Raw genomic sequence first — 15,741 nt, 5'->3', positions numbered from 1 at the left:
GCGCCTACCTGGTAGGGAGCAGTCGAATTATTCACTCTTAAAAGTTCCTTTTTTTTTAAAGCAGCCATTATATGTCAGCACAGTTGCACAAGAACACGAAGTAATTGAACCTTTAACGTTTCCACTTGAATCATATCCATCCAAAACGTGCACTAACGTCCATTAAAATATCCACGGCAAAAATCCACTCTTATCAAAATTCTTAGCATCAATTTAACGTCTTAAATTGTACTAACGTCCACAGCTTTTCAACAATTTGGCGGGATTTGCTAGGGGTATTCACGAGAAAGGCCGAGCCCCCAAAAATGTGGGAAAAGGCAACGACCAGCATTAATATTTGAAATATATTTATTAAGATTAAAGTAAAAAGGACAAAACATTACTACATAGAACATAAAAGATACATGAGCGTGAGCTGCACGTCTTGCAGTCTCACTGCCCAACTCTCGTCTGCCAATAATGGCGGGAAAGCATCACGTGATTAATGACGCAACGCAACATGGCCAGCATGGCGCCATACAGGATACGGGATCTGTCAGCGCTTCCCACAATATATAATACTTCAGATAGTGATGTGTGCTGTTCTTTCAGTGACTGCAACGTGAAATTTAATGTTGCATTAGCTGTTAATAAATTAGAATCTCCGATATAATGCCTCAATAGTCAGTTTTATTGGAAGTAGAGCTGATACAGTTCTGGATATTAAGTCGAATTCACTGTCTGAAAAATTAATTTACAGGTTTAAGTCGATGATTGCTTTTTGGATTGGATTTCTCAGTTTCAAAAATCGTTCCATCATTAGGAGTAAACGGTTCCAACGTGTTTAAAATCTAATATTAACATATATTCTGTTTTATTTTCATTTAGAGTATGTTTTAGTAATATATCATTTTTTATAGGGCGACGTTTAAATATCTTAACAATTTTTCGAACTTTATAAATTATAGAAAGCAATTCTTGATGGGTAAATATTTCATCCTCATTAGCAATATCTTCTTCAAAAACTACATTGTCATTATCTTCATTGTCAATATCACTCTCACTCTTACTCTCTTTAAAGTTGGAATCCGAAGTTTCTATATCCACAGTATTTGGATTCTTCTGTTCTTTATTTTTTTGGTATAATACATCTATTATTCCTAACTCAATTCCATGAGCATAGCACAATTGCTGATTTGCACCAATCAACTTTCCAATTTTTTTTCATAACTGTTGCTCACTCAGTCGTTATGGATACAATATCTTCTTTCAGGGATAATCCATGTTTCGCTAATTTAGATTTTATCAATTAATTAAACCATTAATTAGCTAATTAATTTCGCCCGTTAGGGAGACATAAAAACAAAAACGTATACTATTTTGCTATGTCTGCGATCCCTGAACATATAGTGGAGACGATTTAAAAAATTTCTAGTTAAAACCGAAAAACCGATATTTAAACTTGTGAATACCGGTATTACGAAATTGTACAAATGGCTCAAAATACCGGTATTCGGTATCCCGGTATACCGGTATTGCAATCCCTAGTTGTGAAAATAAAAAATCCTTAATTAACTAAGAATTAATTGTAATTTCAAAACGAAGTCACATCAAAAGTGTACACCTTTGCCCTCCGAAGTATATTTCTACAAAAATTTTCAGTTCTAGATTAAGCAATTTATCTTATATAGCGCCAATACAAGCGTGCATACACATTCTACTTCTTTATTTCTACAGAAGAAGTGATTGATATTTGAAAATATTAGAATAACAACTAAACAAAACTGAATTATTTAGCGTATAGTTCTTGATAAAAGAATGAATATTTTGCAATATGAAAATTATTGAAAAATATAATAATTTCCCAAAATAAAAAGTTTTTAATAATATCAATGAAAGATATTTTTCATATATCTATAAATCGGAATCTAAATTAGATCGAATTCAGGTACACCTGAAAAACTTTTTTTAGGTATATTTTTAAATGGAATTTCAAGTGGATAGCAGCAATAAATAATAAAAAATTATTAGATCATTGGCTTGTTGAAAAGTTAAGTTCTATTAGCGAGATAGGGCTAGGGAATGGATTAGAAGAAATGATTCTTAAGAACACAGTAAGGCTAATAAATCCAATAAGTCAGTTTCAATCCAACTAGTTCCAGTCAGCTATAAAATTTCCTTCGAAGATTTCACTTGGAAGTTAAAATCTTAGTTAGAAAAGTTTCGACATAGATTCGACACCAGATGATTTAAAAAAAATTGAGATAAATATTCCATTGAGTGAATACGATGAGAACACAAATAAGTTTCTGTGAAATGGCAACGAAAGAGAATTGCATAAGTCAGGAATATATTATTTTTAAATAATAAGCTTTCTTCCGCAAATTGCTTTCGAATTTCGTTTTACTTCTTTTCAGACTTAGTTGAATCTTTGTAGCATTTCCGTAAAATATTTATTGCCCTTTTTAAAGTGTTCTTTCTTATTTTTTAATTTATTTAAATAAACAAAGAAATATAAAACTAGTTTATAGACCAAAAACTGAAATTGAAAAAGAAATACACTTCAAATTGCTATAAATCTCAGGTAAAGCAACAAAATTACTAATAGTTCCATGTTTACTAAGAGTTTTTAAAATTAAATCAAAAATTTTTACTGTATGTACTTTTGTGTATATTCCTCACCGTTTTACTGTGTGATTTTAGATTTTCGTAAATATATTTATAGTAAAATTATTTTGTAGATTTTTGCGGCTCTTAGATTCTATTTATTTTGATATTTCCAAACGATTTAAATGGCACTTTGAATATGAGCAATACACGGTATTTTAATATCAGTTTCTAATTGTATAACTTTATTTAGCAAATAAATATATTTATCTACTTTTAAAAAACATTACTACAAGAAAAGGTAATTAAATAATATGCTTTACATTAGAAGAAATACTAAAGGGTTTTTTAATAATCGATTTGCAATATTTTTATCATACTTAATATCAATATATCTCTCCAACGGAATTTGAACAATTTAATTCTAAACGATTTGCAAATTTAGTATTAAAAATTTGACACTAGCAAAAAATTTTTATAAAAAATATAGTTGATTGGTGTAGTATCTACCAAAATTTTGAAGTGTGAAAATATATTATTATTCTTAGAGTCCAGTAAATGTTTTAGCATAATTAGGATTCAACAAATGATAGTCGTAATCATGAAATTCCTATAAATAAAAAATAAAAAAAAAAAAATCTGAAAAATTGGAGATATTTTCCTAACTTTATATCTTTTTATCCAATCAATTTCGTTTTATTTTACAGCTTTCCAAAATAAAAGAAATTACTACTTTACTTATGCCATTTTGGTAACTTCTATCTTTTAAAACATTTTTTTTTATGGAATTACAAATACAATTTATGAGTAAAATATATATATTAACATTTCTCTTTTTTTCGTAAAAAACACTAATGGTTTTTATCTTAACTTGTAAATAATCCGCATTATATATTAATTAAATTAAAAGGAATGGAATAAAATATCCGAAAGCTGCTCTCAAGTGAATAATTTCTATATCTCATTTTAGAAAATGTGTTCTTTGAAAAAAAATACTTTTGCTGCATTTTTCAATATTAATTTCAATTATTCTTAACGCAAACGATAAAAATATGAATGAATTATTTGATTGAAAAAGATTTGTGTTGTTATTAGTTTACATGAAAGAAAAAATAATTTGTTTTTCCTCTTTTATTCCTTCGTGTTTATGTAAATATAATTACATAATTTATTTTTCATTTGCTTTCTTATGAATAAAAGTTTTCAGTTTTCAAAATTTCTCCTTTTTTAAGAATTCTCTAAAGATTTCTGCTTTTGTGAGTCTCGAGGAAAATGCATTATTTCATACTTTCATGACTTAATTATCAAATATTCGATTCATATTGAAGAAGTTTTGATTATATAAGGGCATTAGCCAATCTTGCAAAGAAAAGGCTTATATCTTAATTATAAATTCCTCGATAATTCATATAATGAATCGATAAATATATTGAAAACTGGAAATCAGAAAATAATTGTTAATAAAAATTTAAAAAGAAATAAAAATTCTATTATAAGTGTGCAAAAATATAATTTCATTTTTTAAATCAAATATCTGGTAAAGAAAATTAAAATTGACAAAGAATGAAGCGCTGAAAACGCCAATACACAACAATGCATATTATAAGAGAGAAATTTATCAAGCAAATCATTAAAAATTGTATCATAGTATGAATTAGTTCCCTTTGTTAACCAGATGGTTCACCGGGGATATTGTTTACATTTAATTGTAAGCCAGATTTCCGCTCGATCTTTCTTCACATTTTTTTAACTCATCTAATATCGCTGGACGCGATATTAGACGACATATTTATTGATATAATAATTGAGGATTAACAATTGTATTGCTAAGGTATTCAAATGATTGCTAGCTGAGAGATGGAGTTTAGTATAATTTAGTGTGAAAGCGTTTTCAGATTAATACTCACTTGAGTGCTTTTATCTCAAATTAACCACCGGTATTTTGCCAAATTTTTCAAAAACTACATTCGGAAAAATTTTTTAAAGCCAAACGAAAAAAATTGGTTCCGACTACGTTAAAAACACTGGTTTTCGACTACATTGGCGAACTCTTCTTTTATTATTATTTCTTGTAGTTCAGGCTTTCCTCTTTCCAAAACAGTATTTTCTAGGAAAAGGAAGGTCTGATCTATCATCCAGGATAATTTTAAACAATTTTTTAGCTAAAATATTTTTTTAACTTCAATTTTCTTAAACTTTAATTCTTATAAAAATTTTCCACCTTTAACATGATATCTCAAAAACTAATAGAGGTATTTACATAAAAATTTCAGCGTGTGTTTTAAATACTATGGGCAATGAAATGAACCAAAATTTTTATTGTTGGTGAAATACTTTTTTATTTATAGATGTTTCTAGAAATATTAAGTTGTAAATTTATGGAAAAAATGTATATATACGTACATTTTTACCCATAATTTTGGTTCATTTCATTCATCATTATATTCTATAACACAAAGAAAAATAGGATAGCTGCATTACAATTTTGTGTAGAGTGTTAGCCGTTTAGGTTAAATTTCATTAAAATTTGCTATAAATTTTCCTATTTCTCAAAATATATTATATTTACAAATAATTTTTTTGTATATATAGTGTTTATAATTGACAATACATCTAAAAACCATTAATAGTTTTTAAAAAATCCAATTTCTCAAAAATATTGCTTCGAACGTAGTCGGCTACCTTAAAGCAAGAGAAACAGGAGTGATGAACAAAATTAAACCATTTGCATTCGAATGGTGACTTTGACTCACCATTGAAGAGGGTGCACCATTTTGATGTTTTATTTATTAATTTTTTATAGTAAAAGGGCGTACGGAGTTGTAAGAAGATGTAGATTACTTTTTCGAGGAATTTCAACTTTAAACAATTATGTATATATAATTTTTAGCACTGATTTTATTATATTATAAATTTATTATATTACTAGCCACCTTTGGCGACCAGCCAGGTTCGCCAATCTTAATGTTCGTTTAAATTTTAATAATTAGATATTTTACGCTACTTTAATAGATTCTTCATCAAAATATTTAAAAACTTCTAATTTTGATAGTCATATAATTCACTCATAATATTATAAAGGCCTTCAGTCATAACGTAATATTATCTCTCTAATTTTCTGTTAGCTCCCGTAGAATTTATGCTTTAAATTAAAGTGGAAAGAATTAATCTGCAATTAATATCATAATATTTTTTACTGAAACAAAGCATTTTTTTATAATATGATTACTGATAACAGAGTCACTGAGCGTTTAAACTTTATGGGTACTAAAGAATATCTTTTTTAATTTATGTAATATCTCAAGACTTTGTCAACAAAATTTTCTGAAATTCATCAGATCGATTAATTAACAATGTTTCATTTTAAATGCATCAAACACTAAGAAAATAAAACGAATCGTTTAAAATAATCGGTCGAACACAGGTTTAAAAAAAGTACTTAAAAAACGATGTACTTAAAACTATAAGCATATACAAAAAATATATAAAACATAAATACAATTTACTTACAAAAGCATGCAACTAACCTAAAAATAATTTAAATCATTCGTTGGTTGTCATGCCAACAGTCAGAACATAATGCGCATGCGTGAATTTTCTTCGCCAGTTACGTTAACGCAAAAGCGTGAATTTTGCTACGCCAGTTGAGGTAACGCTATGCAGATTATACATTTTTAATTTCCTTTATTCTGTGTTATTTTAATTCAAAAGTACTTCAGAATGAATCTGAAACATAGATTAATTAACAATGTTTAATTTTAAATGCATAAAACATTAAGAAAATAAACAGAATCGTTTGAAATAATACGCCGAAAAATGTTAACCCTAGCCTCATTACTGTTGGGAGAAAAAAAAACTGAAACCTTACTCGTTTGGCGCTGGGGAAAATGGAAGATTATTTTGGCGGAAAAGTTGGCGGTGGGGAAAATGGAAGATTTTTTTGGCGGGAAAGTTGGTTTTTAATTAATAATTAAAATTCTAATTAAAATTTCAAAAAAGGGACCCTAGGTGCACATTCCCAACCTCTAAGGTATACATGTACCAAATTTGATAGCTGTATGTCAAATGACCTGGCCTGTAGAGCGCCAACACACACACACACGCACACACACATTGAGCTTTATTATAAGTATAGATTTTAGTATATGTATTTTTCGGGTACGTATTAGGGAGAATAACTATGCATCTAATCACTATTATGAGTGAAGAGAATGAATATTGGATATGACGAAGAAATTTCACGATGATGGTTAATTTCATTTTTTCTTCGACTGAGAGATCAGAAATCCAGTTTAAAGAGAATTTAATAAATCCAAACTCTTATGTTAAAACATTTGTACATTCTCCATGCATTGATGTGTTCCAGATTTACAACTTGCTTGTAGATAAAGAATAGCAGAGAAGCAGTTGGATGACACTGAAAAAGTCTTGGTTTGATTCGGAAAGTTTTAATTCGAAAGCGAGACAACATGATGTCAATTTTTTTTCTATTGTAGGGAAGTAAATGATGATTTAGATTTGATATTACTAGGATGCAGGAAATTCCCATAATATTTGAAATTCTTCCATGATATTTCTACTTTACTTGGCATACCTTCTTTAAGATAATGGACGAGAACATTTGGTGATATCCATTCTAAAATATATGTGTTTGCTGCTTCCCGGTTCAGATCATTGGCGAGCTCGTTTTCGCCCTACCAACCAGGTCCATCCAGGTCCAGGTTCGTCCATCGCCCTACCAACCAGGTTTTCCCGGCCTCACGAATTCGAATTCGATATTTTTTTTTTTCTAACTACTACAGAAATTCTTTGTACCAAAAGAGATAAAATTTTTGAATGGATTTTTAAAGACTGCAAAGCTTACAAGATGGACAGACTGTGAGTTGATATGACGTAATGTTTTGATTAATTGGCAAATTTAGTAATTGCATGCAAAGTTGCAAGGGCTTCGTCGATAAAATTACTGTTAAACATTGAAATAGATACAGAGGCCGTATCACCAGTTATGATATTTTCAAAACCAATTGGGCTTTCATTACTGGACTGAGATGCCCTAATTGCTACAATTATTTTATTCACCTAGTTTTAAAGTTTGTACTTTTGGTAAAATTTTTAGATAACAGTGCTTTTGGATTGAATAGGAAGTGATTCAAGGTAAAATAAAATATTCTTGTAATTCCGCAGTGGCTCTAATTTTGGACTGGGGAGATCTACTTGAAAATTTAATTTTTTTATGCGTGCTTTGAGGAATTTTTGAAAGCTGATGGGTCTTTTGAGTCTCGGTGGATAACAAGTGGAAAGGTTTTTGAATAATGCGATTGGTGGATCGAATGCTAAATGCTTGGTTAGAAAACTTTCGGCTAGCATTGCATAATGTAGATACCGAGGTGTCTGACCTGCCTCTTTTAGGAGAATAGGAACCGCCGTCCTTTTAGATAGTCAAGGGCAAAGCGGAGAACACTGTGATATGTTTCCAAAATCAAACTATCACTCTTGTTTGCTGTTATAAAGATATGATATCTATATTTCGACTTGCTTTTAATTGTTGAATTTATTATTTTACTTAGATTAAATGACCGACAACCGCAACGGTTAGCTGTGATGGATTTCAAGTAGTTCAGTCTTTTTAGAATTCATTTTTCAAATATAGAAAATTCAGCTTAAAATTAAAATTATTAAAACATATATATATACATAAAAGTTTAATACTTAGTAGTTTTGCACAGAATTTTTGAGTCTAATTGTGAGGTGATGTTCAGACGACTGCCAAATGTACAAAAAAATTTAATGGCTTCTCATTTTTCTAGGTGGGTTTGTAATGTTCAATTATTGCACCACTGACTTATTTTGTCAATAGAAAATTGGAGGTTCCTTAAAGAAGATGAGAGATTTGATTTATTGCATAATAGTAGGATGTCATCAACGTCGAAGAGGAAATCAGTCTGGGAATGTATAACTCCAAGAATATCCTCCATATAAATCTAGAACAGTATTCCAGTTAGCCCGCTGTCTTCTGGAATACCACGGTAAGTTGGGTTTTTGTTCGAATTAAAGTTACTTCAAAAAGTGAAAAAGTCTCTAATACTGAGATAGTTCTGAAGCCATTTTGACATTATATTTTCGCAATTTAATTAGAAAAATTTGTAGAATAATCCATCCCTCCAAACCAGATTATATGCTGATGATGAGAAAAAAAAATGTTTACACTTTTTATTTTAACAATTTTATATCAGAATAGAAATCAGGTACAATCCCTGTGGAGATAGAATCCAGCATGATTAAGATAAAATTTTCTTACAGTATTGTAAAACTGATAATTCTTTGTTAAAATAATCCGAAAATTTTACATAGGGACAGGAATAAAGGAAAATAAGCTGCAGGAACGTTGGCATTATCCTTCCAGATTTCGGGATTGGAACAATTTTTGACATTGAGTAGTAATATTTCCTGCTCTTCAAGTTTTATATTTTTAATAAGTTGTACCTGTACTTATAGGGAGGAGATTAATAAATTTTGCAGTAGTTCCGTCTGCTCCAGGGGAAGTATTAAAAGTGATTTTACAAAAGTAAAAGGTAAATTATATCCTCTGAATTTGTCATTGGAGAGATCATATGGAATGACATCGTTGAATTTTGCAAGGTATAGTGATCTGCGATAGGTTAGCTTGTTGACTGGGATTCTATAGAGAAAATAATGCTTGTGCTATCAATGGAAGAAGATTTCTATTGTAAATTAGCTTGAAATTTTTATAGATTCTCCCTGAAAAGACAAAAAAATCACCTTTCCAAAATATTTCCGTATGATGCGGAAGAATTGTGAAGTTTCGAGATATATTAATGAACAAATTCAGAAGAGGCTAAGTTGATGGATCTGCGTCTTGGGCTGTTTGCAACCTTGTTTTAATTGATTTTTTTTATTTATGTAATTATTCGGGCACAGCTACTAGTTGTAGTTTTTTTTATGTGGGATTATAGCTATTAAATCTTTGTACATCTCTGCTCATATTCTTGATTTACCTTCTAATGGTACTTTATTTGTCATTTGAGATTTTCATTTTAGATCTGCTTTGTATTTTCCCCTTCTATTTCTGTTATTCATTATTTTTCACTTTATATAAAGGGATAGATGTATGATTTCAGATATTAGTACATTGTTTGATATTTCCGTAAAGTTTACTGTCTTCCATCCTTTGGACATTAGGATATTGTGTTTGTTCTTATGTGTGTTACTGCTTTCTCTATGCACTTTTCAATACTTTCTCATAATGTCCCAGAATTGATTCCAGTGATTCCAGAATTGGTTGGCTAATCATTTAACTTAAATATTTTATTTTAGTCAAATGAACTATAATGTATACCCTTATTCACAGCCTATATTCTGGCAATGACTGTAAGCCTTTCCATGAATAAATAAGTTTCTCTCCCCGACGAACTTCAAGGTCTCACACCCTTTCGGGTAGGCGGGTCGTCGTGGGGACCAAGACCAAAATATTTCCGTTACTCGTAAAAGGTAAACAAACCAGAAACGCTAACGGTGCTGCTACAAACGGTGTGTCTAAAATTAGAATTAATAAATAATATTGTTTTAAACTCATTTGATGTAAATTAAGGTTTTACTTTTCTATTTATCATCGTGTCATCATCAAGTGCAATATAAATATTTCATTTATATTTATTTTTATTATATATATATAAATTTTATTTATCTATTTATTTATTAAATATAAATATTTTTTTTATTATTTATTTTCATAAATAAAATATTTTAAATATATACTGCCTAAACAAACCTCAGTTCTTATGAATTAGGTTACTCGCTATCTACCAATCACAAAGTGAGTAAAACGCAATGTTTGCATAAAACAATTTATGTAATGGAGAAATAATAGAAATAATTATTGATCGCTAATTTGTAGCCCACAACTGCTATCAACCAAAATATCCTTATAAAGCATATTCGATTGTAAAAGAACAATTATAATTCGACTGTTTTAAAAAAGATTTTAAAGCAGCGAAAGGGTACAGTTACTAAATTCTTAATGAGCTTATTATTTTGTAGTTATTCTATTTTTGTTAAAATTGTCTACTAATACTTCTGAAGACTTGATTTCGACTTTGTTATTACTACAGAAAAATCTCCAGTCTTTGTCTATACTTCGCAAAAGAAATTTTATTTTCATTAGAGATTAAACTATTTTTCAAAAATATCATTCAGTTGATAAAAAAACTTTCCTCGCTTTACTATTCAGCAAAGACGTCACTTAGCATATTTTGTTAATTTTCGCTTCTCACCAAAAACTGTGAACTAATCCGATGTAACTGTATTGTTAATTGTAACTGAAACTGTTTTGAATTCTTTAGAATAGCATTTTCTAGGTAATTTAACGATCACTGAATTAAAATAATTGAGTTCTGCTTGAGAAAAATTTCACTAAACGGAGATAAAATGGATTTAATTTCTAGTATTATACATATAAAATGTTAGAAATTAAATAATTGGAATATAACATTAAAGGGAATATAATATTAAATAATGGAATATTGTATAATAATAATGGAATATAATATTAAATAATGGAATATTTTATAATAATAATAGAATATAATATTAAATAATGGAATATTGTATAATAATAATGGAATATAATACTAAATAATGGAATATTATATAATAATAATGGAATATAATATTAAATAATGGAATATTATATTAAATAATGGAATATTATATAATAATAATAATGGAACATAGTAATGAATGAATATATGACGCATATTTAGATGAATTAAATATTCTTCACATACAGTCACTAAATGCTGGTGACGTAAAGCTTCCTTAAAAATAAAAAAAATATTAGAGGAAATTAAATCTCTGCGAAAACAAGTGGAACTCATAAATACACTATTGCCATTTACTGCACCTTTACATTATAAAATAGATACAAAAATTTCAACTACTTTGTCAACATGCATAGAAACACAAAAACAGTTTTTAGTAAGACAAATAAATCCAATGGCGATCCAAATCACATCCACAAATGGTACTAAAATCCACAAATTATACTAAAATCCTCAAATGTATTAAATATAAATCCTTAAAAAAGACATCATTGATAATACACTCAAATTGGTAAGTCAACCTTCTAACTCTCCGACCCGCCCTAAGGCACACGGATTTAAACCATAAAACCGAATGACCGGACCGCCGCTACAGCAATTGGCGGGAACTGTGGTTGAGTCCTAATGGCCGTCACCGGCCACGGTACAACCCTTCCCGAAGGAAGTACGTCCCGTCATCGATGGGAGGAGCCAGATCCCCCACCTATTAGTGTACCCTCTAGGGTGGCGAGATCCAACCACCATGCCGGAAGCATCTCATCCTCATTTCGAGGTGCCCCCCCCCCGAGGGTCCACTCAAATTGGTAAAGAAAGTTAAAAAAAAAATCAACTTTTCCTAACTGGTCCGATGAACTAAAATTAATTAATGCCAATACTCGCCTTTTCTGATTCGCAAAAGATTTATAATTATCAAAAGGCAAAAAAACATTTAATGATTGGACTATTTGGAAAACTCCTCTCGCCTAAAGATTCAAAAGATGCATCTCAAAACAAGAATTTTCTGGACATCAAAGTGAATGAAAATTGAAGTATGGTGAAACCTTATTTGATTATATTTATGCAAAAGATGCCCTTTCTGAAAAATGTACATATTAACTGAAATATTCTTCCGTAAAATTTATAAAGAATTGCTGCTATCTTTATGTAACAATTGTGCAGTAAACTTATCAAATTACTTTAAAAAAATGGTGGAAGTTAATGCAAATTTTATTGAAATAATAACGCAAAAATATATTAAAGAACATTGAAAAAACTTAACAGATTTTATGACTTTTTTATCTTGTGAGACATGATGTTTTTTTGGATTGAGGTTTTTGAAATCACAAAATGCACGAGCAGAAAATTGGCATTTTATAGGTTTTGAGGCATCAATTTTTTGCTTTTAGGGTTATTAGAAAATGATAAAGAAAGCTCACATTTGGCAAACTATAGCCAACAAAAGATTACAACTGGGCGTGAATGTCAGCTATGTACCCGATTCTACTGTATGGCCAATAAAAGGCAAGGTTGTAAGAAGTTATCGGAGGAAGAAATACGAAGAAGAAAACGTGTGTCAACGCGAAACAATCAGGATAGGTATCGAAAGGTGTATTTTATATAATAAAAATATACTTTTTTTAAGCTTTCATTTTCAATTTTTCTAGCTTGCAAAAAAGTTTAGGAACTAAAACGATTTCGAGAAGGGGGGGGGGAATTGCTTTTTCAAAAGTTGTCGATTGCGCAATACAATAGTTACGTAATCATTCCAAACAAGTTTAAACAGGACTTTCGCATAAAAAGAAATAGCGATAATAATAATAATATAGTTCCGAGTTAAAGTTTGGAGCTCATATAATTTTGAGATGATAAAAAAAAAATCGTTTCCTAAATATCGACGCATGCATAATCTAATAGTCACTTGATTGTTTCAAACCGGATTACACTGGTTTGACATGAAAAAAAATTCTGGTTTCGAGAAAAAATTTTTAGAGCTCGATTGATTTTGTGATGTTTCAAAACTATCACTTTTCTAATGTGAATCATGTGAGAACATGATGTTCATCCGTCGGATTGAAACCATGTGACTTAAAAAACATAATGTTCTCACATGATAACTTAAGATTTGCCATCGATTACAGATTTGAGTTTTTTATTCCTTAGTTTTGATATTTTAATATTATTTTATTTTCATCAGGTTGAGATAAAAAATTTCATGTAAAAAAGTAAGCTTAGATCATATTGTATTACATCCATGCGTTATACACTCATGTCCAAAATTAAGGTCACAAAAATGTTTTTCAAAATAATTCTAAATAGCTACCAGTAAAATGTAAACAAATTATATTTTGTATATTGTAAAGGACCGGTAACACGATACTAACCTTTGTTGTGGGAAAAAAATGTTGTTTGGCATTAGTTTTTGAGGAACTACTGAAATTAGACCATTTAGGCATCGGATTTTTGCCTGCAATTTTGTGAATATTGCATTAAAACAAAAAATTTGACCTGTTTCCAATGAGAATGAGTTCTCACAATCGTTTAGACAATTCCTTGAGACTAGGGATTGCAATACCGGACCAAAATTTCAATACCGGCATTCGGCATTCGGTATATACCGGGATACCGGTTTTAATACCGGTATTAGAAATTTTAGGAAAAGAAAGAAAACGCAGGTGTTTCTTTGTTTTATTTGCCAGTTTTATAAGCGAGTGTAAATATCATAAAAAATAATATGTAACTTGTAAATTATAACAGTATATAAAGAATCACAAAAAAGTAAAGGAACAACTTATTTATTTAAATCACGAAAAAAGTGTAAATATCACTATTTAGTCTGTGGTACTATTACAAATTTTTGAAATGTGATCCTAAAAAACATAATGCATCATTTGTACTGTTTTTAAGCCTGAAAAGTAATTTTGTGTGAAAATTAGCAGCTGTCGAAAACGCTCTTTCGGCATCCACGCTAGTTGGTGATACTGTTAGCAATGCGCGATATACTTTTTCCAACTATTTACCTCTAAATCCCTCACCTTCAAATAAATCAATTTCTCGTCGGATGGTTTTGGATATAGCTGATTTCTGTATTGTATTTTGGTTCGTTGAATTTTTTTTATTTATCGCTAATTCTAATTTTTGTTCAAGAGAGAATTCCTTTTCACTGTCGGCATTAGTGTTATTATAATCTTCGATGAGTGAACCGAATTCTTCTGAATGTAGATAGGTTTGTGGGTAAAAAATTTTAAGAAAATTTACTATAAACTTAATCAGATTTGAATTGGTTATTTTCTTTTCTTCTTTTTCATTTTCATTTTTAAAATCATTATAATTATGTAAATACCATAAGACATTTTCTATTTCGGTATGCCTTTCTTCTGTGCGATTTTTCAATGTAATATATAATTCTTCAGATAGTGATGTGTGCTGTTCTTTCATGACTGCAACATGAAATTTATTGTTGCATTAGATTTTAATAAATTAAAATCTTGTTGACATAATGCCTCTGTAGTCAGTTTTATTGGAAGTAGAGCTGATATAGTTCTGTATATTAAGTCGAATTCACTATCTGAAAAATTAATTTACAGGTTTAAGTCGATTATTGCCTTTTGGATTTGATTTCCAAATTTCAAAAATTGTTCCATCATTAGTAGTAAACTGTTTCAACGTGTCTTAGAATCCATTATTAACATATATTCTGTTTTATTTTCAATTCGTATATATTTTTGTAATATGGAATTTTTTGTGGGGGAAAGTTTAAATATCTTAATAATTTTCCGAACTTTATAAATTATAGGAAGCAATTCTTCATGGGTTAATATTTCATCCTCATTAGCAATATCTTCTTCAACAATTACATTGTCATTATCTTCATTGTCAATATCACTCTCACTCTTACTCTCTTCAATGTCGGAATCCGAAGTTTCTATATCCACAGTATTTGGATTCTTCTGTTCTTTATTTTTTTTGGTATAATACATTTATTACTCCTAATTGAATTCCATGAGCATAGCACAATTGCTGATTTGCACCAATCAACTTTCCAACTTTTTTCATAAATGTTGCACCATTAGTCGTTATGGATACAACATCTTCTTTCAGGAATAATCCATGTTTCGCTAATTTAGATTTAAGCAATTAATTAAACCGTTAACTAGCTAATTAATTCCGCCCGTTAGGGAGACATAAAAACAAAAACGTATATTATTTTGCTATGTTGGCGATCCCTGAACATATAGTGGAGACAATTTTAAAAATTTCTAGTAAATACCGAAAAACCGGTATTTAAACTTGTGAATACCGGTATTACAAAATTGTACAAATGGCTCAAAATACCGGTATTCGGTATCCCGGTATACAAGTATTGCAATCCCTACTTGAGACGGAGAGCCGTTGGCAGGCTTGAAGCAGGGCAGTCCCAGGCGGAGGTGGCGCAAAGGTTAAAAGTGGCACCGAAAGTGGTATTCAGATTGTGTAATCAATTCCAAACAAGTGGTACTGTAAAAAGGAAGGCCGGCCAAAGCTGTCACAGAGCAACGACGCCTGTACAGGATCGCTATTT

Source organism: Argiope bruennichi, chromosome 6, assembly GCF_947563725.1.
Source record: "Argiope bruennichi chromosome 6, qqArgBrue1.1, whole genome shotgun sequence".
Lineage (NCBI taxonomy): Eukaryota > Metazoa > Arthropoda > Arachnida > Araneae > Araneidae > Argiope > Argiope bruennichi.
Note: the sequence above shows the minus strand (reverse complement) of the source record.